At 43.9% G+C, this 27,880-nt stretch overlaps 1 long non-coding RNA gene across 1 annotated transcript; it reads right to left on the minus strand.

Annotated features, from left to right (window-relative positions):
- Nucleotides 1-10,772: 10,772 nt before the first annotated feature.
- Nucleotides 10,773-18,369, minus strand: LOC121485247. The gene is made up of 3 exons (XR_005986244.1): nt 18,276-18,369; nt 13,860-14,295; nt 10,773-12,118 (listed from the first exon to the last, which is right to left on the minus strand). It is a non-coding gene; the product is annotated as an uncharacterized LOC121485247 (long non-coding RNA).
- Between the last annotated feature and the right edge of the window lie 9,511 nt (nt 18,370-27,880).

Below are 27,880 nucleotides of genomic sequence, written 5' to 3' on the forward strand. Positions count from 1 at the left end.
TACATCTATGACAAAATTGAAATTCCTCTGTGTGAAGCACTTCCATCCCAGCTTCCCCTGCACAGCCACTGTTGTAGCTCCCACTCACCTCCAGACCACTGGTATCTCCTTCCCGGCTCCCCTCCGGGCTATCAGCGGCCTTCCAGGTCTACAGACCAAATCCAGCTGTGTCACTGCACTGTTGGACGTCTCCCCATGCCCCACCGCCTGCCTCTCAAAGCTGTCCATTTTAGCTCCTCTAACAGAAGTTGGGGAGGTGTGAGGTGGAGTCCAAATTTCTTTGAAATATCATGCTTTGGGCAGCTGGGGTGGCTCAGCGGCTTAGCGCTGCCTTCAGCCCAGGGCCTAATCCTGGAGCCTCGGGATCGAGTCCCACGTTGGGTTCCCTGCATGGAGCCTGCTTCTCCCTCTGCCTGTGTCTCTGTCACTTTCTCTCTCTCTCTGTCTCTCATGAATAAATAAATAAAATCTTTAAAAAAGAAAAAAGAAATATCATGCTTTATCTTAAGGTTTAATAGGGATTTTTTTATTCTACTTAATATATTTTCAGGTGGGTTTTTTTTTCCCATTTAGAAACTATAATATTCTCTAAAATTCTTTGAGTACAATTGATGCTGGGGAAACCTGCCTTATCTTTGTCCTGTGACTTTGTAGACTCCCGAGTATGCCTCCTGATTTGAGGAGCTAGGTCCCAGGGGACCAAGTTCAGGGCTTGGCATAGACAACAAAGTTCTTGTAGAGCTGGCTTACCTTCTTCTCTGACTTTTTCCTACCACCCACCCCCAGATTCCTCACACCATAGGCACCCTGAACCTCCATATCTCAGCGACTGCGTACATGTTGCTCCCTAAGCCTGCAAGTCTCTTCTCCCTTTACCCCGCAACCTCCAGCATGCATGGCTTCCATCCCTGGGACATGGCTGTGGTTCTACATCCTGCACCTAATTCATGGTAGCAGTTAATCCTCTGGTGCTAATCACTTGTGAGCATGTCTGTCTGTCCCCCCTAGACTAAGCGCTGTTGCCCATCATTTCTATCATCACATACCAGAACCCAGCACCTTGGCAAAAATGAGACAGTAGATAAATGTAAAATGAATGAAAGGTAGTAACACATTTCCACTAGGAAATTTGTTTTTAGAAGCTAGACTAATTGCTTACATTGTACAGTTTCTAAGAGCTTCCACAGATTAAAAAACACAAAACTCCAGTGAGCATCTTTTATGTACGCCAGGCACATGATCTAATTTGATCTTTGTTATTCATGCCACAAAGCAGGCACAGCAACTCCAACCAACCTCAGCCCCTTGACATCAGTTAGAGGTAAAGTCCAGGTGCTGGACTTGGGCTTCCTGGGCCTGCCATAACCCCCTCCCTGCCAGCTGTGTGACCCTAGCTTCTTCATCTGTAAAAGGGGATGATAAGGGTACTATTGAGAGGCAGTATCCTGCCATGGCGGTGAGCCATTGGCAGGACTCAAGGATCAGGGATCAGCAAACGACGGCACATGGGCCAAATTCACCTACCATCTCATTTTCTGTCATGGAGACTGATTTTTATACTTTTAAATAATCCAAAAAATCAAAAGAGAAACAATATACTTTGACACCTGAAAATTAAATGAAATTCAAATATAGGGCAGCCCAGGTGGCTCAGCAGTTTAGCCCCGCCTTCAGCCCAGGCGTGATCCTGGAGACCCAGGATCGAGTCCCACGTCGGGCTCCCTGCATGGAGCTTGCTTCTCCCTCTGCCTGTGTCTCTGCCTCTTTCTCTCTCTCTCTCTCTCTCTGTCTCTCATGAATAAATAAATAAAATCTTTTTTTAAAAATTCAAATATAAATGTCAACCAATAAAGTTTTATTGAGACACAGCCCTGCTTATATGCTTATATATTGTCTGTCACTGGTTTTGCATGACACCCTCAGTGTTAAGTAGCTGTGACAGAGAACAGTCAGCCCATCAGCCCCTAAATGCTGATTATCTGACCCTCAACAGAAGTGTACTGACTTCCAACCTGGGTTCAAATCCCAGCTCTGCCTGTTATTAGCTCTATGACTCATTTCTTTTACTGTAAAATGGAGATAATTTTTTTTTTTTTTTTTTTTTTTTTTTTTTTTTTTTTTTTTGGAGATAATTTTTTAAAAGCAGGGATTAATAAAGTGCTTGGTAAAGACCCAGTAAACGTTAGCTAATATTACCAAGCTACCTTTCCAGAGGACTAGAATTTGCCAAGTAGCAGAGCAGGGGAGCAGGGGGTACTAATGCCAGCTGTATGTGGGGTTCCAACTTGATGGAATCAGAGAGGCTGAGATAAGATGTAGAAGGAAGAAACCAAGGGCCAAGGTGCAGATGGCCAGGAGAGCCCAGGTGAACCCCTTCCAAATGGCCTGCACTGGACCAAGGCCTGGGTCACAAAGTTAAGACTTCCAAATTGGGTTTAGATGAGACCAACACAGAAGCCAGTGAGGAACAAGCAAAGGATCGAAGTAGAGGGTTTTGGAAGCTTCCTTAAATCTCAGACAGGCTTTCACTCAAGGGTTGGCTTAAACGGATGGGCATGCCATTCCCGTCTACTGTCTACTGATGAGGAGACCAAAACTCCAAGTGGTCCAAGGGTTCACCCAAGATAATATAACTTGGAAATGACTACACTCAAAATACCATATGTCCAGACCAGGGCATCTCCCTCGGCTCACCCTGCCAACTTTCCTACTAAGTGCCTCAGGTTCAATCCTTTGGCGGCCCGTATGAACACCATCGATTCTAAAGGAAAATAGCAAGTCTCCATTGTTGTGTTGTTTTGTCTTTTCCAAGAACAGAATCGTAATTTTTTTTTTCTAAACCGTGAAGCATGAATTAAATGTGTGTTCTCCCCCCCCCCTGCAGTTAGATTCCTTGTTGCTGGATGCAGCGGGCACACACTCTGCAGGCTCAGCTATGCAATCGGGCCTCTGACGGGAACTCTAGCCTACAGGCACGTCTCTCTCACACAGTTCAATGACAACCCTGCAAATGGCAAATTGTTTATGATTTTAGAGCAGCAAGGATCCAAGACACATTGAAAGAAGTTGGGGGAAAAGCAACAAGTGACTCAGAGATCTAGGCCAAACATAAACCTATGGATTTCAAGAGACACTTGATAAAAACGTCTTTATAATGTCTACATGTCTTTGAAAGAAGGCTCCAGATCCACAGCTCCTCTTATTTATTATTCCTAACAGATGTGACTGCCGAAAATGCCTGGGTTCAGAAAGGCATCCTCCAGGAGCAGGGCGAAGACAATTGTGCTTCACAGCCTAGACATGCAGAATGTTTTGCTGTTCAGTCGAAAGTGGGGATTCTTGTTTATTTGACGGTTTTTCTTCCTTGGACATTGTATTTAAACAAGTGTCTCCTTCTGGTCCGGTGTTTCTTCAAATTTATTTATAGAAGAACTTTTCCTTCCCCCTTCTAATCTGTTTTTCATATTTTGGTGAAAGGGATAATATATAAAATTTTACAAGGGTTTAGCTTTCTTTATATTTCCTAAATGTGGGCATATGGTGTTCTCATTAAGCAAGTGGTGTCCATTCATAGGCTTGCTCCATCTTTAATTCATGTGAAAGAGCGGTGCAGAAATTTGAAGAATACACGGTTTTCCAATATCTTCTGGAAAGTTTCTTTAAAAAAAAAAAAAAAAGTCTATCCAGTGTTCTTCAGTTAGTTTCATTCCGCTGGTATCTTTCATCTTCAAGGTTTCCTCTTTAAATCTCTTTTCCCAAATGGCAAAATACCTAGCATTATTATTTTCTGGGTTCTGCCAAAAGCATGCTTTTTTATGCTGTAAATTTCTCACTAGGAGGCATCTACATTTTAGGCTTTAGGGCTGAGGAAACGGAGAGCTAGCAAGCAGAATGCACACAGAGTTTCTCATTACGCATTACAATGACCCTCGAAATACTATATGCCTGCTGAGAGTGCCTCAGATTTGGTGAGACTTTAAAAAGCTTGAATTAGAGTTTATAATCTCCTAAAAGTGATATAAACCCAAAGGTTCGCTCAGTTCCTATGATGTCATCAATACATTTAATTATGTGAGAGAAATGTTTGGGTAGAACCATGGGAAACACACACACACACACACACACAATCACATGCACATGTATGCAAAATGCAATAGTTCAACTGTGGGCCGATGCATTAATGCCAGCTTCAGAATCTTCACCTAATGAAGCCTTGTCTATAAATCCTTCATAGTGCTTTTATTATTGTTGTCAGTAATAACCATAATGGTTTAAAATAAAATTATAGTTTGGGCAAAAAATATTGTTCCTCATTTGATTCAGGTTGAGATGATCCCCTGGAACAAGGCTTTGGGTATTTTGCATTTTTCCAACACACTGGCACAACAAATTTCTCCTTAAAAGTTCTCTGCACGTTGCAATCACTTATATATAGAAATCCATTTACATTGACAAGCTAATGAATGGCCTGCCCAGGTAATATGGATGACTGTGGGTAAACATATTGGGTGCAATGTATTTTAATGATGTCCAAACAGTCAGATGTTAGTACACCTAGTTGGGAAAGGTCTGTTGAAATTGAACCTGCTTGTTTTCTTCAAGTTTATTCTCATAATTTATGGGTTAGAATGCGACCTGCAAGTTTGTGTTTCCTCTGGTTTGCCTTCCTTTGGAGTGGAGTTGGGGCTCTGCTCCATTAGGCCGGCAAATGAGTTGCCTTAAATTTAAGTAGTTCCTGGAAGTGGTATTCCTTAATAACAACTCGTCCACAAAATCAGAGTGAATCACTCATTCTTTTGAAACCTCACATGGGACTGGATGTTCTGGTCCTAGAAACAGTCTAGAAAAGTACATGCTTTAGTAGATCAGCTAGCAATTATGTGATGCAAAATCAAATACACGGCATCATTTATGTTGTATCTTAGCCCAAAGTGTATAATTGAGTCCATCAAGGCATTAGATATAATATCCAGCTTACAAGAAATAGAGAGGGTAAGGGAACAGCTGGAATGTCACTCCAAGGAAGCAACCAGACATCTGGGCAGCAGAATATTTTGCAGAAACTCTATGTCAGTGACATAGAAAAGAGATCTGAAGGCTGCAGCAAGTAAATGCAATGTGTGGGATGGGTTTATACAGTGGTTTGGAGTAGCACCTGTAATGGACATTTGGGCTTCAGTTGAGGGAATTTAAATATGGTCTGGCTTTTAGGAGAGATGAAAATTTACTAAAATGGAAAGGTAGAGTTGAGCGAAAAAGTAGATTACAAAAGAGGATGTACAGTATGGTCTCATGTAGGTTAAAACAAAACAAAACAAAACACGTGTGTGTGTGTGCGTGCATGCATGTGTGTGTGTGAAGACCTGAAAAGATATGCACACATATACTAAACTACATTGGTAACCTTGGGGGGGGGGTGTTATTGCTATAACAAATTACAAACTTTGTGGCTTAAAATAGCACAAATATATTATAGTTCTGGAAGTCAGAAGTGTGAAAATGGTCTCTGTGGTCTAAAATCAAAGATTCCTTCTGGATGTTCTGGGTGAGAATCCATTGTCTTGCTTTTTTGAGCTTCTGAGGGCAACCCACATTCCTTGGGCCATGGCCCCATGTCACTTGACCTCTGCTTCATCATCACATTACCCTCTCTGACTCTGGCCATGCTGCCTCCCTCTTACAGTGACCCTTATGATGATATCTAACCCACCAGATAGATAATCCAGGGTAATGTCCTATCTCAAGATCTTTAACTTAACCATATGCACCAGGTTCCTTTTACTATGTAAGGCAACACATTCATGGTTTCTGGTGATTCTGACATAGGTATTTTGGGGAAGAGGAAAAAATTATTTGGCTTATCACAGGACATATATGCTTTCTTCATGTTTTTATTCTTGTCTGTATTTTCTAATTTTACACAGTACACATGTCCTGGTTCTTTAATATTAAAAGAAAAATGTTATGTTTCCCTCCTTGATCGGAATTTCTACAGGCCCCCCTTGGTGAGCCTCCTTTTGCAGAGGACAAAGAAGACTGCCTCACAGATGATGATCCAACTCCAACTGGGGGAAAGGCAGGATGTGAGAGGTGCTGCTAACTCCCTCCAGATCCAGGATCGGGGATCAGGACACCTTGCTCCACATTGAAAGGTTTGTATTCAAAACCAGCACCCTCATCACTTGAGGGCTCCATGTGTGCTATGCCCTGTGCTCAAGGAATTACCTCAAACTCCGAAGTATATATGCTGGTGCCTATCTCACAGAAGAGAACAATAAAGCTCAGGCAGGTTAAGGAACTTGCCCAAGACCACAAACACTTAGTTACAGAGTGAAGTTCTAAACCTAGAGCCTGAGCTCTTAACCTCTACTCATATTTTCTCACTGAAAAGACCTGAAATGGTCAGTTCTTTGCTCCTTAACCATAAGCAGGGAATCTGCCTGTATTAGAGTTAAAACTTAGAAAGTGTAAGCTGGAAGGGCCCTTCTCTATCACCAAGTCAAAGCTCCCATTGCAGAGAGGAGCCAACTGAGGCCCAGCTCAATGCAGCTAGGCAGTGGGAGGGCCAGGAATAGGAAGACTGAAGGCTCCTGGCTTCTCAACTCTAGGGCTGACCAAACTCTAGGGCTCAATTTTTATCCATATAACTTTATTTAATAACCATCTGGTTATAAAAAAAATATTTGGGTTACCTGGCTGGTGCAGTTGGTGAAGTGACTAACTCTTGGTTTTTGGTTCAGGTTGTGATCTCGGGTCCCATGACCCCGATTGAGCACTGCATTGGTCTCAGTACTCAGTGCAGGGTCTGCTTGGGATTCTCTCTCCTTCTGCCCCTCCCCATCACTCATTTTTTTTTTCTCTCTCTCTCTCTCAAATAAATAAAATCTTTAAGGAAAAAAAAAAGAAATAAGATAGCTAGGATTATACCAGTGTTTATGACTGGGATGCTAAGCAACTAGCTCCAGGAAAAATCAGCTCCGGGGAAGTCTGTCCTGTGCTCACTTCCATTTAATGGAGGCACCCAGTTGAAAGGAAGACAAGGTTTGCACAGGAGCTGGATCCCTGGTTGCTATACTGGTTCTGGCACCTCCTACCCTAAAGAAGGCTCCAGTGATTTCCCAGGACACCACATCAAACCACAGCCCATTCATCATAAGCCACTTCTGCCCATCATCTTTCAGACTTGGTGTCTGCTCAAGTTTTCAAATGGGCCCCTCTAAATCTCAGCCTAGCTCAGGACTTCAGTATGAATCTCTAAAGTAGACTATAGTAAACAGCCTCCCAACTGGTCTCCCTGCCTTCAGCCTCCTCTGACTCTCCATTTGACCTGTCCATATCAGATGAAAATATCAGCCAGAAGACTAATTTTAGCCAAGAGTACCCTCTTCCAAAAGCTCTCAATGGCTCCCTCTTGTCCACAGGGGAGAGTAACTGATTCTCTGTGCTCCCAGCCTGGGCCACATTGCAGCAGGTTAGCTCATTTTCTCTTTGGGGACATCATCAGTGTGACTTCTGCTGGGCATGGTCTTGTGGTGGTATTGCTGATCCCCATGGCATCTGACCCAAGAGTCTCAATGCCATTATAAATAGCCAGAGTCCACGCCAACTCTGCTGATACAGGAGGCGATGTCAATGACACATTCTCCCAAGGTTGCTAATACCCTTGGCACAAATGTCACTGAGGCCTTGGCTGTTTGCTATCTTCTCCAGCTTCCCCAGAGCTCCCTGGCTGGGAACATAAGGATAAGATTATGGAGGTGGAATGAAAAGACTATGTAAAGGAGAGGCTCCCGTGCCTTCCCCAGAACTGGCCCACTGGCCGTCACTCATGGCTCTCACTGTCTCTTTCTTAGGACAAATTGTAACCAGCAGCTCTTCAGTCCCTCATAAAACAGACTTTGGGAGGGAACAGTCCACAGCCTCCCCCACAAGCCCAGACGTGCCTGGATCCTAGAACAAATACATTCTGACGTATTCCATTCCATAGTGTGAGAAAAGTGTGAGGAGACAGTGCCAGGAACTATTTCACTGACAATAATATGACTAAGCTACACACTTTGGGACATTGCAGGAAAGTAAATTCTTTCTTCAAGACCACACTCCTTCATTTTTTCATTAGCATTTTTGATGCTTGCTCACCTGCAGCAGGTAAGCAGGTGTCAGAGGTATAAGAGAAACATATGGGCAAAAGCTTAAAGTCGAGAAGCCTCTTTCAAGTAATTTAATGATATTTTGCAAATCTGGAAAAGCCATCTCTTGTTCCATTTTCAGGAAAGAGTTCCAGGATTCTGCAGATATGTAGCTTCACAAATGCTCTTCTGCATTTTGCAAATGAGGCGAAATCCCAGTAGGGAGGGTAAGAAATCTCCCAAGATGTTCTAGAACCTAGGTCACTAACCGCCCTTGCCACATTTCCTCCTTGTCCTCATAGTTAACAGTGATATCTTGGCAAACAAAAACCTACCAGCGAGGCAGGTCTGCCCCACCACCAGCAATTCCACACAATCCGTGTTGTCATGTAGCATGTTTTACAGATGATGTTACAAAAATCAGCACTTGGCGAAAAGACCTTCTTTTCTGATATTTTATGTGGAAAAAGAAAAAAAGAAGAAGAAGAAAAACATATCCAGATCTTTTTTTGAAAATCACTTACAATCAGCTGGAAGGTATTCGGTGAACTTTGTTTTACAGCGTTTTGTGGCCAGTTACAAATTTGGGTCATGCCCTGCAATCAATCTCTGCCGGGAACTTTCACTGAGGCCATCAGGGGAATTAGAAATAAAATGTTGGAGGCAGAATCAAGAATGCACAGATGAGCTGGAGAAACTTGTGACCGGCCTTCTGGATGCAGGATGAAAGAACAGCTGGACAATTCCAGTACGAGCCCAGGCCCAGGTTCCCATCCAGTGTCACTCACAATTAAACCCGAGTGCATTTCCCTCCATCGCTGATGGCACGAAGTCTTTCCTGACTTAAGGACCGAGACCGAATCATCACACCGTGATTATTTTATTGGCTGCAAGGGAACATGAAACTGGGCTGTGAAAGAGCAAACGGGGGGAACAGCCAAGTCCAAAAACTGTCCTCTGTCTTATGGGCAAGTGTACACACCCTCTTTGCCTTGGAAGCTTAGCAAATTTTGAAAGGAATGGGTACAATCTCCCCCCAAAATCTAGTGAGTGGAAGTGTCTTTCTCTAATAAACATTCATTTTTGTAAAAAACCTGACTTTCACCCCCAAAAACCAAGTGAGAGGAGGTGCTGGGATTGTTGTTTTTGTCTTCTTTGGAGAACCACAAAGATGCTTCTAGTTCTCCGCAGGAGCAAGCCATTAAGTGTGGACTTCCTTCCCTTCACCACAGTCTCTCTTTGAGGGGGGAGATTGCACAGCAACAAAGATTGAAGATTACACTCACACTGCCAAGCTTTCCTCAGGATTTCAATGACGAGGCTTGCCCCCAGACCCCCAGATCCCAGGGAAGAAACTGTGATTCTAAATATAAAGGTCCTTATCACCATTTTGTAAGCAACCCCTCTGATTTTTTCCTTAGAAAGAAATTAAACTATAAAACTAATGGAAATAGTGATCAAGACTCCTATCTCTGATCCCCAGAGGAGCTGGTTAGATAATAACTCAACAGCGCTAACCACAAGAATTAGCTACCACTTACTGAGTACTTACATGTGCTAGGCTATGAGCTAAGTGCTTTGTATTAAATACCTCATATTGATATTAGGTAGTAATATCATTATTTGACAAATAAAGAAACTGAAGCTCAGAAAGGTTAAGTAACTTGCCAATGTCACACAGCAGTTAAGTCATAGAGCAGTTAACACAGCAGTTAAGTCATAGAGCTAGGGTTTGAATCTGCTTAGTGGGGCTCCCAATCCTGTCCATGTCAGTCCTCAAGACTGGGACTGCCCTAACTCTGAAAAGGGAGGGAGAGATTCTAATCAGACTTTGGAGGCCTGAGGAATGGTTCCACTCAGAGACGGACAGAGCAGAGCTTGAGAAATATGAAGCCAGGGTCCTGAGAGGAGACCCTCTAACATAAGCAAAAGAAAAGGCAATTGGGACGCTTTGGGGCAAACAGTAATGGCAGGAACAAAACTGGAAGCAGGCTTCAGAGTATAGGAAGAATCAGCAAGGCAAATGACCAGAAGTGCCAAGAAGGCCAAGAAGTTAGAGTCAGGGAATAGGGTGTGATCTCCCTACAGAGATATCTATCTCAGAAAGGGAAACATTTTTCCTTCTTGGGCTCCCAGGCTGCCTGACAGGGCTGTTGTAAGACCTAGAATAATCGAAAAACCAAGTCCAAGCCCATTGTTACCCATGGTGGTGGTGGTTGCTTTGTTGACTGGTGTGTTATTTCGGATCATCTGAGAAGATTTTAAGACAGGACCAGATGTGTAGGGGATTTATTGAGCTAAATGCCTGGAAGGAGAAAGATGGGAAGAGCCTCCTGACTACAATGCCAATTTGATCCCCTGTGAAGGAGAGAAGGAAGGAAGGAGAGTTGGGTATAAAGAGTCCCAGGGGCTTCTGGGTGGCTCAGTTGGTTAAACGTCTGCCTTCAGCTCAGTCAGGATCTCAGGGTCCTGGGGTTGAGCCCCGCATCAGGCTCCCCACTCAGCAGGGAGTCTGCTTGTCCCTCTCCATCTGCCCTGCTAGTGCTTGCTCTGTCTCTCAAATAAATAAATAAGAATCCTTAAAAAGAAAGAAAGAGAGGGAGAAAGAGAAGGAAGGAAGGAAGGAAGGAAGGAAGGAAGGAAGGAAGGAAGGAAGGAAGGAAGGAAGGAAGGAAGGAAGGAAGGAAGGAAGGAAAAAAGAAAGGTCTCAGCCAACAGTGCAGTGCCAAGAAGGGTTTGGCCAGGCTGACAGGTACTCCTCAAAGGAGAATTGCCTTTTGGAAGGGTCTTGGTCTCTCAGAACTGTGCCTTTATGGGGGACCCCCAACCAGTCATGGGCTGAGAACAGTTCACAGGAGTGGGGCACATATTCGGTGGAGGATCCAGAGGAAACCACAGCAGGGGCCATCCGTCAACAGACTCCCCACATCAGGGGACTGGAGTGGTGCCTTTCCATAGTCATCTCAACTGGCTGTCCTCTCGCTGGCTCCAAGACAGGGTAGGAAAGTTCACGGGAATCAATGGGATGTCAAGTGGAGGGATTAATAATGCATACCCCATAGAGTCTCTGGGCAGATTAAATGTGTAGATACTGTTAGCTCTAGCACACCACTGCCACCCAAGTGATCCTAAGAGAACAGTAGTTATCTTTTCAGTAAGCAATTCAGAAGATGGAACCGCACTCACTTCTGGGTCCCATCCTGGGATAACCAGTTACAATTTTCCGAGGGGATTTCTGCCCACAGCATCCAGAAACGCCATCTCTTCCCCCTCTGCCTCCTCCTGTCCCCACCCAGCCAAGGGGGGAGCTGGGCTAGGCTACACAATGTTCCTCCAGAGCACAGGTAGAGAAATCAATCCACCTTTTGCTTGACCCAAGCCTTCTGATTAGAAAGTCAAGCCATCCTCCCTCTGGAGCAAACTTTCTGTTCTAAATGTAAGTTGAACTCGCTCAGTCTTTTTGAGATAAGGATTAGCTTCTGAACAGAAATGGTTTTGATTATAAAATGAAGGCCGTTAGCCGGCGAGATGGGGAATTCGAGGCTCCACCAGAAAGGGTACAAGAGGTCTGAGGCCACCATACTGATTAGCAGGCTAAAGAAAATAGAGTCTATGCTCTGTTGACGCCCCTGGGCAATGCCATTCTTGCCCTCCCTGGTGACCATTTCATTTAATTATTTTAAAGCAGAGTTTTATGGACTATTTGCCAGACGTCATGTTTGCTGGGGGCACCTCAAGTCTCAGACATTTATAGGAGTCGACCATAGTTAAGACTCTGGTTCTTACAAATGCATTCAGTTTGGGGACCAAGGTATGGGATGGTAAAAGTGAGAAACCCCCGGTTGAGGGGCATGGAACACATCCTTCTTCTGGAAAATGTTGAGAGTATCTTAGAAAAACTTCAAAAGGAAAAAAGACATCTCTGCACAGAGACTTTCTCAAATTGGCAGATTCTATCCTCGAAAGATGGTAGTCCCACTGGACAGCACCTGCAAGATAAGCATTTAGGGAAATTACAGAAAAGTTCCTCCATCAGAGAGCCTGGCATGGCCTTCCTGTCCTCAACTGAGAAGGAGCCCAATTTTCTGGCATTTGAGAACAAGTAATATTTAAAGATTTAGGGAAAATTAGTCAAATGCACCTTGATTATAAACACATGTACCCATTTCATTTGGCTGTTTTAAAAACGTGGGTTTTAACCAGCTGCCATCAATAGCCAGCCCGCTGCTGGTCTGTTTTTCCCTCTTCTTGTGATGGACACGGCCGAAGGAAAGAAATATTTAGCCATTCTGAATCTCTTTCCAGAGAAGGAAGAATTATTGACTATAAATTGTATCTTCCTATCTCATGAAACAAATGAAACCTTCTAAATTAAATAAAAGGAAAATTAACAATCAGGATTAGGTAAAAAGCATTACATTTCCTCGGGGCTCGAGTTACAAAGATATGTTTTTGTAAAAGAAGCAAGGTCAGTTACCACTATTAAACTTGTATATTGTTTTATACTAAAGTCCTTTCAGTGGCCTCTCTGAGGGACCGTTCAGTTTGCATTACACGCTAATAAACTCCAGGTGCACAGGACAAACTGAATAATCAGAACCCGATGGCCCAAACTAGTTAAAAATAATGTGGTACATTCCTGGTTCTCTGCATTTAATTTATTGTTAATCATTGTTATTACTTACATTTATTGGGTAGTTTTTCCAGATTTATTAGGCACTACATTTAACAGTGTTATCGCTTGTAACTGACCATCAGTGGAATCGAAAACATATTTTTGTAAAGACTCTTAGCCTAATTAGTAAGTTGTTTCCCTTTGAGACTAAACAGACCCCAAAAATGACTGTGTTATTTTTCCCTTGAGTCAGAGGGAAACCCTGGTACAAAAAAACCACTTTTGCTAAAACCACCTGTTGGGCGATAAGGGAAGGGGTATCATTCTAGGGACACTAAGGTAACCTTTCCCATCAAAGCAAAAAAAAAAAAAAAAAAGTGGGATTTTACTCTACAGACCAGGCGCCATCTCCTGTCTTGGAGGAGTGAGTGGCCTCGTATGGGTGTGACTTCTGGGATGCTGAGGAGGGACAGGTGGGGAAACTTCCTCCACCTGCCTGGAGTTCTACTCTCCAGAAGCAAACCCTTGGGTGAAGGGGAGAAGTGATCCTTTGATAAAATTCACACTCAGGTATAAGTGACTTGATATTCTCTCAACCTTTCCTGAGACTTGTTTTGAAAAGGGGGTAGGAAAAGAAGCAGAATACCAAAAGGAGGAAGACTAGGAAGAGGAAGAACAGAATGGGAGCCTTCTTGTCCCAACTTCGCTGGTCCTAGTCTTGCCCAGGAACAATATCTCTTGGAGTTGGGTAAAGCCACACTCGGCATAGAAGACCTGCCCCTGGAGATGGGGGTCATTCCAATGGCTTAGCACAGAATGACCTCGGGGATGGGGTCATCCCTTTGGCTCCATATGCTGCAGGAAGGTAAACTTGAGCAAGGCTCGGTCTTGGAGACCAGAAGGTGGTCCCCAGCACACACCCCAGCCCTTGGAGAACCCTGGGTGCTCTACATGCAGCAGGGAAGCACACCACTTCCTTGCTGAATTACCCACTGAATGCATGCCCATTAATATCACACCCCTCTGCCATTTGTTGGAGCCTGTGGGATCAAAGGGAAGGCCACGAGAGTGGAATGCCTGAGTTTCAGGCTCTAGCGTGCTTTCCACTGACTGACCTTGAGTATGTCGCTGTTCCCTCCATGATGCTCGATTTGCTCCTCCATGAAGTGAGGTGGTGTGGTGGTTGACTGGTTGCAGTAAGGCCCCCCATTCTTCACCACCATCACCCCAAGTCCAAGTTCTTTGTCAAGTGACTTTGCAATTCCTCTCACCTAAGAGGTAGAGTCCATGTCCCTGCTCCTTGAACCTGTGCTGCTCTTATGATGCGCCTAACCAGTAGACAGCCAGTAGAAGGGACAATGTGTCAGTTCAAAGTGGAGACCTTGGTATTTCCATGTCCTCTCTAACCTGGCATCCTGGGGGATGAGAGAAACCTGGAGCGAAGCCAAGTCACCCTGGGTTCCCTAGTCAAGGTCAGCCTTGGTCAGCCAACTGTCAGCCAATTGTTAGATGTGTGAATGAGTCCAGCCACGATCAGCAGTGCCACTGGCCCTGGACATGAGAACAGTAAATGCTTGTTATTGTGTGCCACTGAAGTTCATAGCTATTTGTCATTCAGCATTATTGTGATAACACATACCTGATAGATGGTGCTGTTGGATGAATCCCATGGTCCGGTCCGGTCCAAATTCTACCAGCTACTTAGAACCTAATCCAGTCCTCATTGTACCCACCCCACCTCCAAGAGACATTGGTAGTTTTTTTTACTTCCCTAGGCCTATTTTAAACAGAGAATGATAATCTTTATCCCTCCCATACCTCCTAGGCTGGGCCCCTTACAGGGTATTTCCAAGGACAAATTTAATATTCAATATGGAATCACTTTGAACCACTCAAAGGCAGACACTTAGTTAATTCTTAGCCATAATAATGCTACATCTTCTTAGGGATCTCATTAGGAAGCCCCCTAAGGTGACATCACTTAGAAGATAAGCAAAAAAATCAAGTAGATGTTGTTTAAAAACCCATTTGGGTCTCTTACAAGGTATTCACATTAAATGCCCTAAATTAGTATTTTTGTTCCTGAGCCACAGTATCTCAGCCCTTTTTGATAACTCTGTGGGTACTTCCTCACTAATTTTATGTTTTTGATCCAAATCATTTTGCCCCATAGTTTAGCTACATGAATCTAAGGGAGAATTTAAGATAAACTGGAGGGGCAGTGAAATGGAAGAGACAGGAAAGAAGAGAGGTTATTCTACTGACTCATCCATTCTTTCAATAAATACCTACCAAGCATCAATTATGTCATAGGTCTGTATTTGGCCCAGGGGTTCTGGGGTAATGGAAAGTGATCCACGCTTTGCCCTCATAAGGAATTAGGAGTACATGATAGAGGAGAGAAAAACACTAAGCAATTAATTACAAATATGTTAACCTAGTCATTTGTTTGAAACCTGGCAAATAAAGGGAATGAATGCATCGAGGATTCTACCTTTCCAATACAAATTGTGTCTTGGAGTAATTAAACAGAAGTTGAGGGCAAGTTCTCTTTTTAGAAACACTCTCACCAGGGGCAGCCAACTCTTGGTTTCTACTCAGGTCATGATCTCAGGGTTGTGGGATCGAGCACCATGTTGGGCTCTACGCTCTGCATGGGGTCTGCTTCAGAACTCTCTCCCTCTCCCTCCAGCACATGCACTCTTTCTTTCTCTCTCAAATAAATAGATAAAATATTTAAAAAATATATTCTCTCTAAAAAAAAAAAAAATAGAGTGTCACTGTTTTGCATCCCTTACTATGAATGAATAGATCTAGATGTTGAGCATCAAAGACCATTAACCTGAAAGAGAAAGACCACAAGGGACATCTGGGTGGCTCAGTGGTTGAGGGTCTGTCTTCAGCTCAGGGCACCAGGATTGAGTCCCATGTTGGGCTCCTCCCAGGGATCCTGCTTCTCCCTCTGCCTGTGTCTCTGTCTCTCTCTGTGTGTCTCTCAAGAATAAATAAAATCTTTAAGAGAGAGAGAGAGAGAGAGAGAAAGACAACCAGACATTACATGCCTCCTGATGGAGGAAGACATTACCTCTTCTGAATTAGTCTTACTGGCCCCTGCCTCTGGGGGGAAAAATTGACTCTTAATCCAATGAAGTCTTAGGAGCCAACTCTTAGTTATTGGAGATTCAGAGGACAGAGGAACATGTTCAGACACACCAAGGGAATGCAATCAGCAAAATCTAGACTGTGGGAAACTCTACAGAATAAACAAACTGAGTTTATTCACAAATAAATTGGAAAGAAGGGAAAGAGAGGAGGAACTTGTCGATAAATAAAAACTTAAAAAGCATATCAAAATGGGACAAAAAGGAGGATCTCAGGGAATAAAACAAAAAAGGAGGAAGATAATAAAACAAGGAAGATGTGAACATAAATGTCAGGGGAGTTACAGGGTCTATAGAACTTTGTGGTCTATTGGCAAAGTTCTACTTCTTGAGCTGAATAGTGGTGTCAGTGTTATTTACTTTATAATAAGCCACAAAGCTACACTTTTTATGTAGTTTTCTGTACTTCTATTTCACAGGAAAAAAGTTAAAAACAATTACATACATTTTAAAATATCACAATTGATCTAAATGCTTCTAAGGAGAAGTTTGCAGGACTGAAAGGGTTTAAGAAAGGCTTTTCCTAGTCTGGCAGAAATAGCTAAATAAGGAAATGAAAGAAGAGCTCCAGGCATAGGGAATGGCAGGGGCAAAGGCCCTGTGGTGGGAAGAGGTGCTGTTAATCAGTGCCTGCCATAGAACCTGGAGATAAATGGTAGGTCTTCCCATAAGTGCTTATTACATGTAGGTGGATGAATGGGGTTGGGATTCACTCAGTGAGTGCGTTCATTGTCATTGCTGTTGTAACAGTTTACCACAAACTTAGCTGCTTAAAACAACATGCGTGTATTATCTCATAGTTCTGTAGGTTAGAAGTTCAACACAGGTCTCATGGGTTACGATTAGGATGTTGGCAGGTCTGAATTCTCTTCTGGAAGCTCTAGGGAAGAATCCATTTCCTTGTCTTTTTCAACTTCTAGAGACTGCCCACATTCCTTGGCCTGCAACCCTCTTCCTCCATCCTCAAAATCAACAAAGAAGGATTGAGTTATTCTCATATCACAGTGGAGGACAGGACCTCCTCTGGCTTCCTCTTCCACTTTTAAGAACATTTGTGAATGGGGCACCTGGGTGGCTCAGTGGCTGAGCATCTGCCTTTGGCTCAGGTCATGATCCTGGGGTCCTGGGATCGAGTTCCACATCAGGCTCCCCAAGGGGAGCCTGCTTCTCCCTCTGCCTATGTCTCTGTCTCTCTATGTGTCTATCATGAATAAAGAAATAAAATCTTTAAAAAAAAAAAAAAGAACATTTGTGATTACATTGGGCCCACTCAGGTAACTCAGGGTAATCTCAAGATCAGCTGATTAGCAAACTTAATTCCATCTGGAACTTCAATTCCCCTTCACCGTGTGACATAACATACCCATAGATTCTGGGGATGGGACATCTTGGGGCCCATTTTTCAGCCTACCACACTGAGCAAACATTTTCTAAGCAGCTACTATGTCCCGAACTCTGAGCACTAGGACAGGAACAGATCAGTTTCTTGTGCATGGAGTGCTTGCAACCCAGAGTGGGAGACAGCTTATAAAGCAGTAAACAAATATACAAGTAGTCCTAACTGATTTGAAATAAAAATGGGAAGGCGAGGGATAAAATTGGTTATGCTGTGCCTTCAAAGATACTATTTATTAATTTTCTACTTCCCAGCAACTGGAACTAAAGCCTAGCATCTCCATTTATCTGACCCACAACATTATTCTATTTCTAGTTGGTTTTTATACTTTAAAAACCAACTAAAAATTAAGTTCGGTTTTTTTAAGTCCCCCTGAACTTATCTCTGGAATCCAATTTGGACTGATTTTTTAAAAATATTCTAAAGCATTCCTAATATAAAACTTCTCTGCTTCTGGTTTCCAAGGGAAATTTATTATTTGAGGGCAGACTTTTAAACATGTCACTCTTTGCCAGCATGCCTCAGGGTACAAGTACAATAAATAAAGGGTATATTGAAATAGAATATTTCAAATAACTAGCAGCATCATTAAAACATCAAATTAAATGAACAGAAAACAAACAGATTCTAGTTTCCTTGTATAATCAGATATTCTTCATTAAGGACTCTCAAGTGGATTGTAATACCAGCTATGCCAGCTGTAGCTTCCCAGTTAAGTACTCGTCTTACCGGCAAAAAAAAAAAAAAAAAAAAAAAAGTGGAGAAAAAGGGAGCATACGCCTCAGCCCCACCAGACACCCCAAATTTCCCTTAGTTTGTCCAAGGTTTTATAAGATCTCTGAAGGCAGAGGTAGGTCATCAGTCCAAATCCTAAATCAGGGCTTTGTTAGCACAGCCAGCAACCATCAAGATTTTCTGGCCTCTTTGAAGAAGAGAAATGCCTCCCACACAGTATCTGGAGTTCAGAGACTCACCCAGTGGCCCAGGGTCTCAATGGTGCTCTTGGCATTTGGGGTGGGACAGTTCACCTATGTGTGCCAAGATCTTCAGCATTTTTGCTCCCTCTCCCCACATACGCACACACTAAGTGTCAGTCACTGGGTCAAGCGAAAATGCCTCCAAACATTTCAAAATTCTCTCCTGGGATGGGAGGTGCTACCCCATTTCCAACAAAAGGCCTTCACAGCAGCCCCAGCTGATAATGAATTCTCTTTGCCCCCATAACACCCATAGTATGTTCTGCTCATGAGAGATGGGGCATAATCACCACTGTAGACGGTCAATATGGTGTAGATGCACCCAACTACCTATAGTTGGATGTCCACCCAGCTGTGACAACACCTTTATCCCAGCCTTGAGGATAGGCAAGGGATCTCAGCCAATAGTCCAAGGGGAACTGGATGTGGGATGCTTAGGAGCACAGGTCAGGGGTCAGAGATCTGGATTTCAATCCAGGCTCTGCTATATCCTTGCTGTGTGATCTTGAACAGTTATAGTTACTTTGCCTCTCGAAGCCTGTTTTGTCATTTAAAAGTGGAATAAAATCTCTTTTACTTCCTAGGTCATGAAAAGACTAGATGAAATAATCTATGTAAAGTTCTTGGAGCATTCCTGACACCCAGCCCACATTTGCTGAAAACTGGGTGTTGTCACTGTCTTTATTGTCAGGGATAACAAAATTAAAACAGTTCTCCAAAAATGACATCTTAGACAATTTTCTGTTTATTCTATATGTAATCGATGCTCAAAGATTTTTTTCTTGGTCTTCTTATCTTCCTGGGAAGGAAATAATTTCTGGGTCTCAATTCACTGCATCTTATAGTTTACTGGAAAATTATTCTCATGTTGATAGAACATGAAACCAAAAGGATCATGTATCATTGGCCCAACAAAAGCAGCATACTGAAGGTGGCAGCAGTGCCTGGAGACTCGATCCACATTTAAGATTCCATATGGTCCATCGAATCTCTGTTAATGGTGTCAAAACCCTCCCTTTTGCTCAAACCAGAAGCCTGGGATACATTCTTGACTTTTCTTTTGCACTTTCTCCTACCTGCACACCCAAAATCTAACCCATCAGAAGGTGCTATCTCCCAAATATATCTTGAATCTATCAACAGTTCTCTCACTCCACTGCCGCTACCCTGTTCCAAACCACCATCATTTCTCACTTGGAATTTTGCAGTATTTTTCTTGATTGATCCATTCTGGCTTCCCTCTCACTCATTCTTCCACAGAGCACCCAGAATGCTCCTTTAAAAATCAGATCAGGCCTTTCATTCTCCTACTTGAAAATCCTCCAATGCCTGCCACTGCCCTCAGAATAAAATCTGCAAGCAGTCTCAGTATCATCTAGCTTCTGCCCCCTGCTCTGGACCTCATCATCACATACCTTCTCTCCCCATGCTTACTCTGTTCCAGCCACACTGTCCTTCTTTTTGATCCTCAAATCAACTAAGCCTTTTCTCTCCTTTGGGGCCTGTGCTTGCTATTCCCTCTGCCTGGAACATTCTGCACCCAGATCTTTTGCATGCCTGGCTCTTTTGTATCACTTGGATCTCAACTCAGATGTCACCTCGTCAGAATGGCTTCTTCTCTGCTGTCTTCCCAACACCCCAAAGGATGTCTGGCACATAGTAAGCACTCCATGGATGTTTGTGGAAGAATGAATGAATAAAGAGCCAAAACAACTGGACACATATGGGATGACAACCACACCCTAAGTGAAGGGTGACACCAATCATTCTTTCTATGAGGCTTTCCATGTAGTTTAGGGAGAGATCAATCCACCCCCTCAAAACATCCAGTCCACTATGCCAGAGAAAACCAAAAAAACATGAATCCTCAGAAAAACAATGAGCTGAGAGTCATACTTCTTCAAGAAGATGAGGATCCATGCCAAATGCCATAGATAGCTTTCAGAGTTAAGCAACCACACTGTTGACAACAGCCAAAGAAAATGCTACAGCTCATACCAAAAGAGTATCTGCAGCTTGAGCTGACATTTCAACACAAATTGGATTACTTTGTCCTTCCTGGAAATGCATGATCTGGTCACATAATGGGACACTATTCAATTAGCAAGGTTCCTGGTTGTTCTGAAAAGTATAGGAAAAGTGATTGCCTTTTAGAAGGAGCTTTGTGACATAAAAGAATCTGGGCTCCTGCTGCCCAAATTTGCCCTAAGTTCTTCTGTCCCAGAAAAGCAATCAAATGACATTCCTGACAACAGGACAGAAACCCTTATCTCTTGGTCAAAATATCATCGCCCCCAGGAGGGATTTCCTGGGAAGTCTATTTGAGATAGAGTGTTTCTCACCAAAAGTACACAACAGGCATTTAATCAATTTTGTTATTTTAATCTCAGTCTTAATAAATGACACCCACACAGAGGTGATCACTGAAGACATGGGAAAGGATCAGGCCACGAATGGAGGGAGAAATGTCAGAGAAGGAGGTAGAGAATGCGTGGGGAGATGAGCAGGAGGCAGCAGAGGAATCAAAAGAGGATGCCAGAAAAAAAAAAAAAAAGAGTGGGACAGCAGACTTTAAAGACTTGATTCAAAGCTCCACAGGTCATTGTTTTCCTAACGTCTCTCCACCCCCACCAGCACTAGACCATAAGCTCTGAGGGGGGCACTTGACGGGATGAGCCCTGGGTGTTATACTATATGCTGGCAAATCAAACTCCCAATTAAAAAAAAAAATACGCACAAAAAAAAAAAATAAAAGCCAGACGATATATAATTCACCCTTCTGCTTTTGCACGATCTAGCTCTGGACCTAATGAATGAACTGGAAATCTAAACAATGGAGATAAGAATTTAACATTTTCTGAACTTCAGGATTGCACCAACCCAGTTCCATATCCAGCAGAATATCTAAAGCATGAAAATGACCAGCACATAGGCACTGTGTGTGCTGGCACTGCTTCCAACCTCCTCATCCCGGGGCGGTGGGGTAGGTAGGGGCAGTTTCGAGACCTAGAATGGTCAGCTTGTCCCAGTTTGCCTGAAACTGTCCTGGTTTTAAGAGTAAAAGCTCCATGTCCCAGGAACCCCCTCAGTTACCTGAAACAGCTTTCAGCAAGTATTTGTTGAATGGTTGAAAGATGTGACTACCTCACAGAGCTGTTAGAGGATCAAAGAAATTATGTCTATAAAAATGCTTTAAGAATTCTAAACTGCAGCCAATTGAAAAGTATCACCCAGTGTCAAGTGTGATTAGTGTAGAGTTTTGTGCTGATTGACAAGAAGAAGCAGGTCCTGCATCTAACTTTGAGTGCCAGGCGCACCTGTCCCCTGATCCTTGGGACTCTCACAGTAGATGGTTTACAGAATGGCAGAGTCAGGAAGAGGGTAGGAAGGTGGGAGGCTGCAGGTTGTGGCCCTGGGACTACATGTCAAACCAGGCCCACATCAGACTTTCTGCCAGGACCTATCATCTCTGTGTCCTGATCCACAGAACTCAAGTTGCTACCAGTTCCCTCCACTAGGAAGTGGAGAGCAGAGGTGACTGAGTTGTCTGTGACCAGTAAATCAAAGACTTCCTCCCAACATCCCAGACCTCAGTCCCCTCCGCCACCACCACAAGGCAAATCTCTGCTGATCTCATTTCTTCACCTAGCTAATAGGTGGCATGCAGATAGGAGAATCTCCAAGGGAATGAGAGTGTTTTGCATGATAGAGAAGGGTAGGTGGGCAATGATAAGAGAGGAAGAGAGAGAGAGAGAGCAAGAGGGAAGTGGCTTGGGTCAAGGAGAAGTCAGTGGCACAAGGATAAGGTGCAAGGGGCAAGAAGCATTTTCTTAAAGATTTATTTTTTAAAGGTTTTATTTATTTATTCATGAGAGACACAGAGAGAGAGAGAGGGGCAGAGACACAGGCAGAGGGAGAAGCAGGCTCCATGCAGGGAGCCCGATGTGGGTGGGACTCAATCCCGGACTCCAGGATCATGCCCTGGGCCGAAAGGAGACCCTCAACCGCTGAGCCACCCAGGCGTCCCATTTTCATAAAGATTTAATGTGGAGGGCATGCCTTCATTTATCCCCTTGCTGTTCCTTTACAAAGGCCATTCTGCAAAGATTTACTCTTTGAGGTCTTTGGCTTCAAAATTATGTTCCTTCTAGATATGCCTAATCGGCAACAAGTACAGTGAAATGGTGACCAATTTGTCAGGAGCAACACTTCCTTATCTCCAGCCAGTGAGAAACAGAGCTAGGACTTGCCCTTGGTTAGATGACCGGGCTGTGACTGAAAGGGGGAGAGAGAGAATGAGAGAGAGGAAGAAATGGAGGGTTGGATCTGCCTGAGCCCATAGTGGGAACTGAGAAAGCTGCAAACTTTCAAGAGGAGCGAGAGCACGCCACCTCAAACCTGAGCCAAGCTGCCATTTTTAGGGAAGGTGCTGTGGGCATGTGTACGTTCACCAAGCCTAATCCCAGTGTCGTTTTCTTCTACCTATAAGCTATCTGAGCTCCCTCGTGTAGACGCAGAAGTTGTTTGAAAGTCATCCTCATACCTAATAGCTGGGCCTCTCTTCAATAGTATAATAGCTGAAATTCTGAGTGCCTTTGTGTCCATAACATTCCAAAGGCTCCAAGCACATTATCTTACTGTTTCTGACTATAACCCAACAAAGGAGACTGATAGGATCATACCCATTCAGCTGATGAAGAATATGAACCAACAAGAAATGAAGCTGAAGTGACCCAGCCGGCCTGAGCAAAGCTGATATGAAATCCCAGCCTCCTGGTGGCCTCTTTTTGCAAACCAATGCCTCTTGCTTCCAGATAGACGAAACAGAGGCAAAGGGCACAGCCGCAGAGCCTGGGAATTTGGCTGTACACTCGGAGCCGACCTCGACTGAGAGCTGACACTGATTCTGGATCTGAGTAAGATCTGCTCCGAGCAGGCCCTGTGGGCTTGTGCATGTGCCCTTGGGGCTTGATTTCTCCCAGGAGTTTAATCAGAAATTTCCTTCAATTCTTTCTACAGCCTTTGAGTGTGAAGGTTGGAATCTAGACATTCAGAGGGTTACTTGTGAACTGTCAGCGGGGTCCTTTGGACCATTCTGTGAAAAGGCCCAAAATACGCTACCAAAATACCCCAAATTCCTCAGGGACAGGAGAATCAAAAGAATGACAACCAACCAACTGAGAAGTCCTGATGAAAACCGCTAGGTCATATCTTTCTATAAGCATTGTCACCTACTTGAAAGTCTGAGTCATTTTGCCGGTCCCAGGGAGTGTGGATGAGTCACATTGATGAGAAGGATACTTTTTTCTTTAACCTAGTTCTCTAACCTTTTAGATGAACACTCTTGGTCTGCCTTGCTCTTAAAATATCCAGATGGGTTGTATAAGATCCAGCATCATGATTGTTTGTGCAAGGTCACTCCTTGTATTTGTGAATTTGAGTCTTTTATTGCTCAGAATGAATGTTCTCATTTATAAAAAAAAAAAAAAAATTCAACCCAAGTTACAATAGCAAAAATAATATTATATCCTCCCACGGAGCTGGAAACTTAAACCCAGTTGTGGAGGAATGAGGCCTCAGGATCAGAACTGAAAATGACTAGTTTAGTTTCCCAGCCCAAACTAAGTAAAGAGCTGGAGGAAGAAATAGGAAAAAATGAATGGGATTTAAGACTTTCTATCATTTCCAGAAAAGAAGTTATCGGAGTGATTTAGGCTAGGGTTGTACTTTCTCAAGATTTATTTCTAATTGAAGATGGCTTTTGGACTATGTTGATGCAGTTAAGAAGAGAAGCCCCAAATTCTTTTCCTTTTTATCAAGCTCAAAAACCAACAGAAGGAGGAGGGACAAAGCACAAGAGGAAGTAGAGACTTCCCCATGAAGGTCATCCTGGGTCACCTAGTGCTTTGACATCAGGGTGATTCAATGGAGATGCTGCCTGGGGAGTGTTCAGCAGTTTGATAGCCACTGACTATCTTCATTCCTTCTACACTGAAATCCATAGCCATCCAGGTTGAATCCTCAGAGTTTACAATAGTGTCCAAAATTCTGTACCAAGAATATATTTTATGCCTTTAAAATGTCTTTATTATTTTAATAAGGAAAAAAATAGGGTGAGGAATTGGGAAAGTATCTGCATAATTCCTAAAGCCTTCCCATTTGAAATGGAGGATTTGATCACCTGATCTGGATTACCCATATTAGTGAGCTACATTGGTTGTGTGTGTCAGTTTTTTGCTGCAGTAACAAATATCCCTAACGTCTCCATGATGTCAATAACATTTATTTCCTGCTCAGGGATAGTGAGAGCTGTGGATCATTTGTAGCTGTGCTGAGATCTGCCGGGCTTTGCTGTGATAAGCTTAACTCAGCAACTTGTGTCTTCTCATTCATGTCCTTGTGGTAAAGAACAAATGCTCAATGGGACAAGTGAAAGCATGTGATACATTTTAAAGTCTGCTCAGAATTGGCACACTGTCACATCTGCTCACATACATTGATCAAAGCAAGCCAAATGGGTAGGACCAAGGACAATGAGACAGGAATATATGATAGAGAATGGGAGAGAGTGAATACAGTTGATTATCATCATCTAGTCTACTACAGTCTACCTTCTTGGACACAAATATTTACTTTTCTCCTATCAAAAAAATATATTCACCTCTCATCCCTAAACCATTCCAAAAGCCTCACTCAATCATGGCATCAGGCTTAAAGCCAAGGATCTCATGATCTATATGAGATTTAGATGTGGCTATTCTTCCTTTGGAGAACTATGAACCAAAAGACGAATTATTGACACTCCCTTCCCTAAACAGACACACACACACACACACACACACACACACACACACACACACACTACAGCAATAAGCTATAAAAAAGCTGCAACAAATACCTTCATTTGGAAAGAGAAGAATGGGAAACAGCACTCAGTGAGTAGTCATAATGATTTGATGTGTCAGCCTGTTTGGGCCATGGTACCCAACATTATTCTGGATGTTTCTGTGGAAGTGTTTCTGGGTGAGATTAATATTAAAATGAATGGAGTGTGAATAAAGCAGATTACCCTTCACAATGTGGATGGGCCTCATCTAACCAGTTAAAGCCTTTAACAGAACAAAGACTGACCTCTCCCAAGCAAGAAGCTCTGCCAGCAGACTACCTTTGGACTTGAACTGCAGTTCTACTCTGGGTCTCCAGCCAGTCAGCCTACCCTGCAGATGTTGGACTTGCTAAGCCTACACAATTGCACGAGCTGATTCTCTCTCTGGCACTCTCTCTCTCTCTCTCTTTCTCTCTCTCTCTCTCTCTCTCTCTCTCTATATATATATATATATATATATACACATGGCTGTGACTCTCTCTCCCCATATATATAGAGAGCAAGCCAACATATATGTAATTTTTATATATTTATAATACAAATATCTCCTGCTGGTTCTGTTTCTCCACAGACCAAGAGTGGTTCACTGCAGTTCTGAAATCCCTCTTAGCAAATGTTGAGAAGCCCTGCAGGGAGGGTTGGGAACGCTTCTCCATTAGACCTTGGTCATGATTCCTAGGAGAAGCTCCACAACCTATTGTTCTCCATTGCTCCTGACCTTACTCTTTCTTCTCTTTCCATTACCCTACATTGGAAAACATGCCCATATTGGTGGTTGAACAGTTTTCTCTGTATGCTTTTTCCAGCCCATAAGGAGTGGACACCCAAGGTATGTTTTACATCTAGGATAATCACTGTCTCTTTTGTTCAGCTAGGTGGCACTTTTAGCAATCCAGCTCTCTCAGAAACTCTGTTAGGGGTACGTGTGTGTGTGTGTGTGTGTGTGTGTGTGTGTGTGTTTATGTTTAATGAGTTCAGTGCCTGGAAGTTCCAGGGGCCAACAGCAGCACGCACAATCTTTTTCCAGACCTGCCTCTTTCCACAGACTGAATTACAGGACTTCTGTCTAAACTTATCAGGCCTTTGTGGGACTACCTTAGGACATTTGAACCCACAATATTAGTGCATATGCAAGGACTCAAAGAGGGAGGGAACATAACACCATTTGGAGGTCATAGCAAATGCATGATGGCCAAGCTCTCATTTTTGGTTTTTGTTCTAGGGCTGTGTCTTAATTTGAAAATATTTTGCTGGCTGAAGCTACAACCTTTAACTCTGCAGGTCTGAGAATGTCTGGATCCTCCCTTGTCCCTTTCATCCCTGCAGGGAGGAAGGCCATGGTTCAAGATGGCTTTCATGGGAGACAGCCGGAAGTTGATTCTGAAGGATAAGTAGGAGTTCAACAGCTGGAAGCGGCAGGAGGGCCAGAATCTCAGCAGAGAGACTATGGGGAGAAGGCAGGAGCAGGTGGCTGGGAGGGTGGGGGAGCTCACAGCAGAACTGGGAAGGGGAGGACAGAGGAGGCCGGGGCCGGGGCCGAGGCCACGCATCCATCCGCAGGGCATTCTGCAAGAGCAGGAGGGACATGGCATGTCACCGAACCTCAGGGTGCAAACTTCAGCCCGAGGGCCCTTGAGGCCCACCTAAGGCGGCGGTGTGGCGAGGTCCGACAGCATGCAGGACAGGCCTCCTCTCCTCTGCACGGGGCGCACGCAGCAGCTAGAGCCATCTCATCGCAGCTTTGCAAGGCCTCCCTTCCTCTCTTTATCCCTTGACAACAAGGGCGCAGAGCTGGCTAGAGAGGACGATCTGCCGTCGTGGGCAGCAAGCAAGGACAACCTTCCGTGGGCAGGCCAGTGCACCGAGGCCCTGGGGGCGGCTTGCTGCTCATTTTTATGTTTCCCCCAAATTGCACTTTGCTCTAAAAACGTCCTTCCTCCGTAAGCACTTCCAGGAGCCCAGAGTTCAGAGCAGCAGGCACAGGCAGGCTGCTCAGCGTCAACAGAATAATAAACCTTGGGATGGCATCCACCAGCCATCAGCTGGCTTCTCATTCTGATTTGAGTGTCAGAGACCCGCTGTTCCTTATGCACCCTGGGGATCAGGAGCTACATGAGGCAGTGCTCTCGTCCCTTCCCTTCATTTCTTGGTGCTTCCTCTATGGCTTTGTGCCCCCAAGCCTGGGCCAGAATGCGCAGCCCTCCTTCCCCCTGCAGATCTCAGCACCACGAACCGGCCGGATGGGATTCTAACCTCACACACAGAACTGAGCACAAGGGCAAGGTCAGGTCCTAGGTCTTTACAGCCCAGGGTTCTGGTCTCAGCTCTGCTTTGTCCCCAAGGGGCTTCCCGAGGAAACTCACTTAACCTCTCCGGGAAAAAGAGGGGCATGGGCTTCACAAGTCCTCGAAATGCTGAGCTTTATATAAAGTTGGCTTCTTTCATCATCTTTCCACTGAGGTCCACTCAGGGTTTTTAGGAATAGCCTAGAACCACCTGTAGAGTTGGAGAAGATAAATATACTCAACACCACCGCTTGCTCCAGCTCCTGCCTCGTATTTTGAAAGAGCAACTCTTGATACCTGGGGATGTTAGCACAGAGCACACTGGCATGATTGGAAAAGTGCACTAGGATTGGCAAGAGCCCTAACAGGGTACTGTGTCACCCAAGGGCCCCATAAAAGCATTTAGTAACTTTCTTTGTTGGAAACAACCA

Source organism: Vulpes lagopus, chromosome 2 (genome assembly GCF_018345385.1).
Source record: "Vulpes lagopus strain Blue_001 chromosome 2, ASM1834538v1, whole genome shotgun sequence".
NCBI lineage: Eukaryota > Metazoa > Chordata > Mammalia > Carnivora > Canidae > Vulpes > Vulpes lagopus.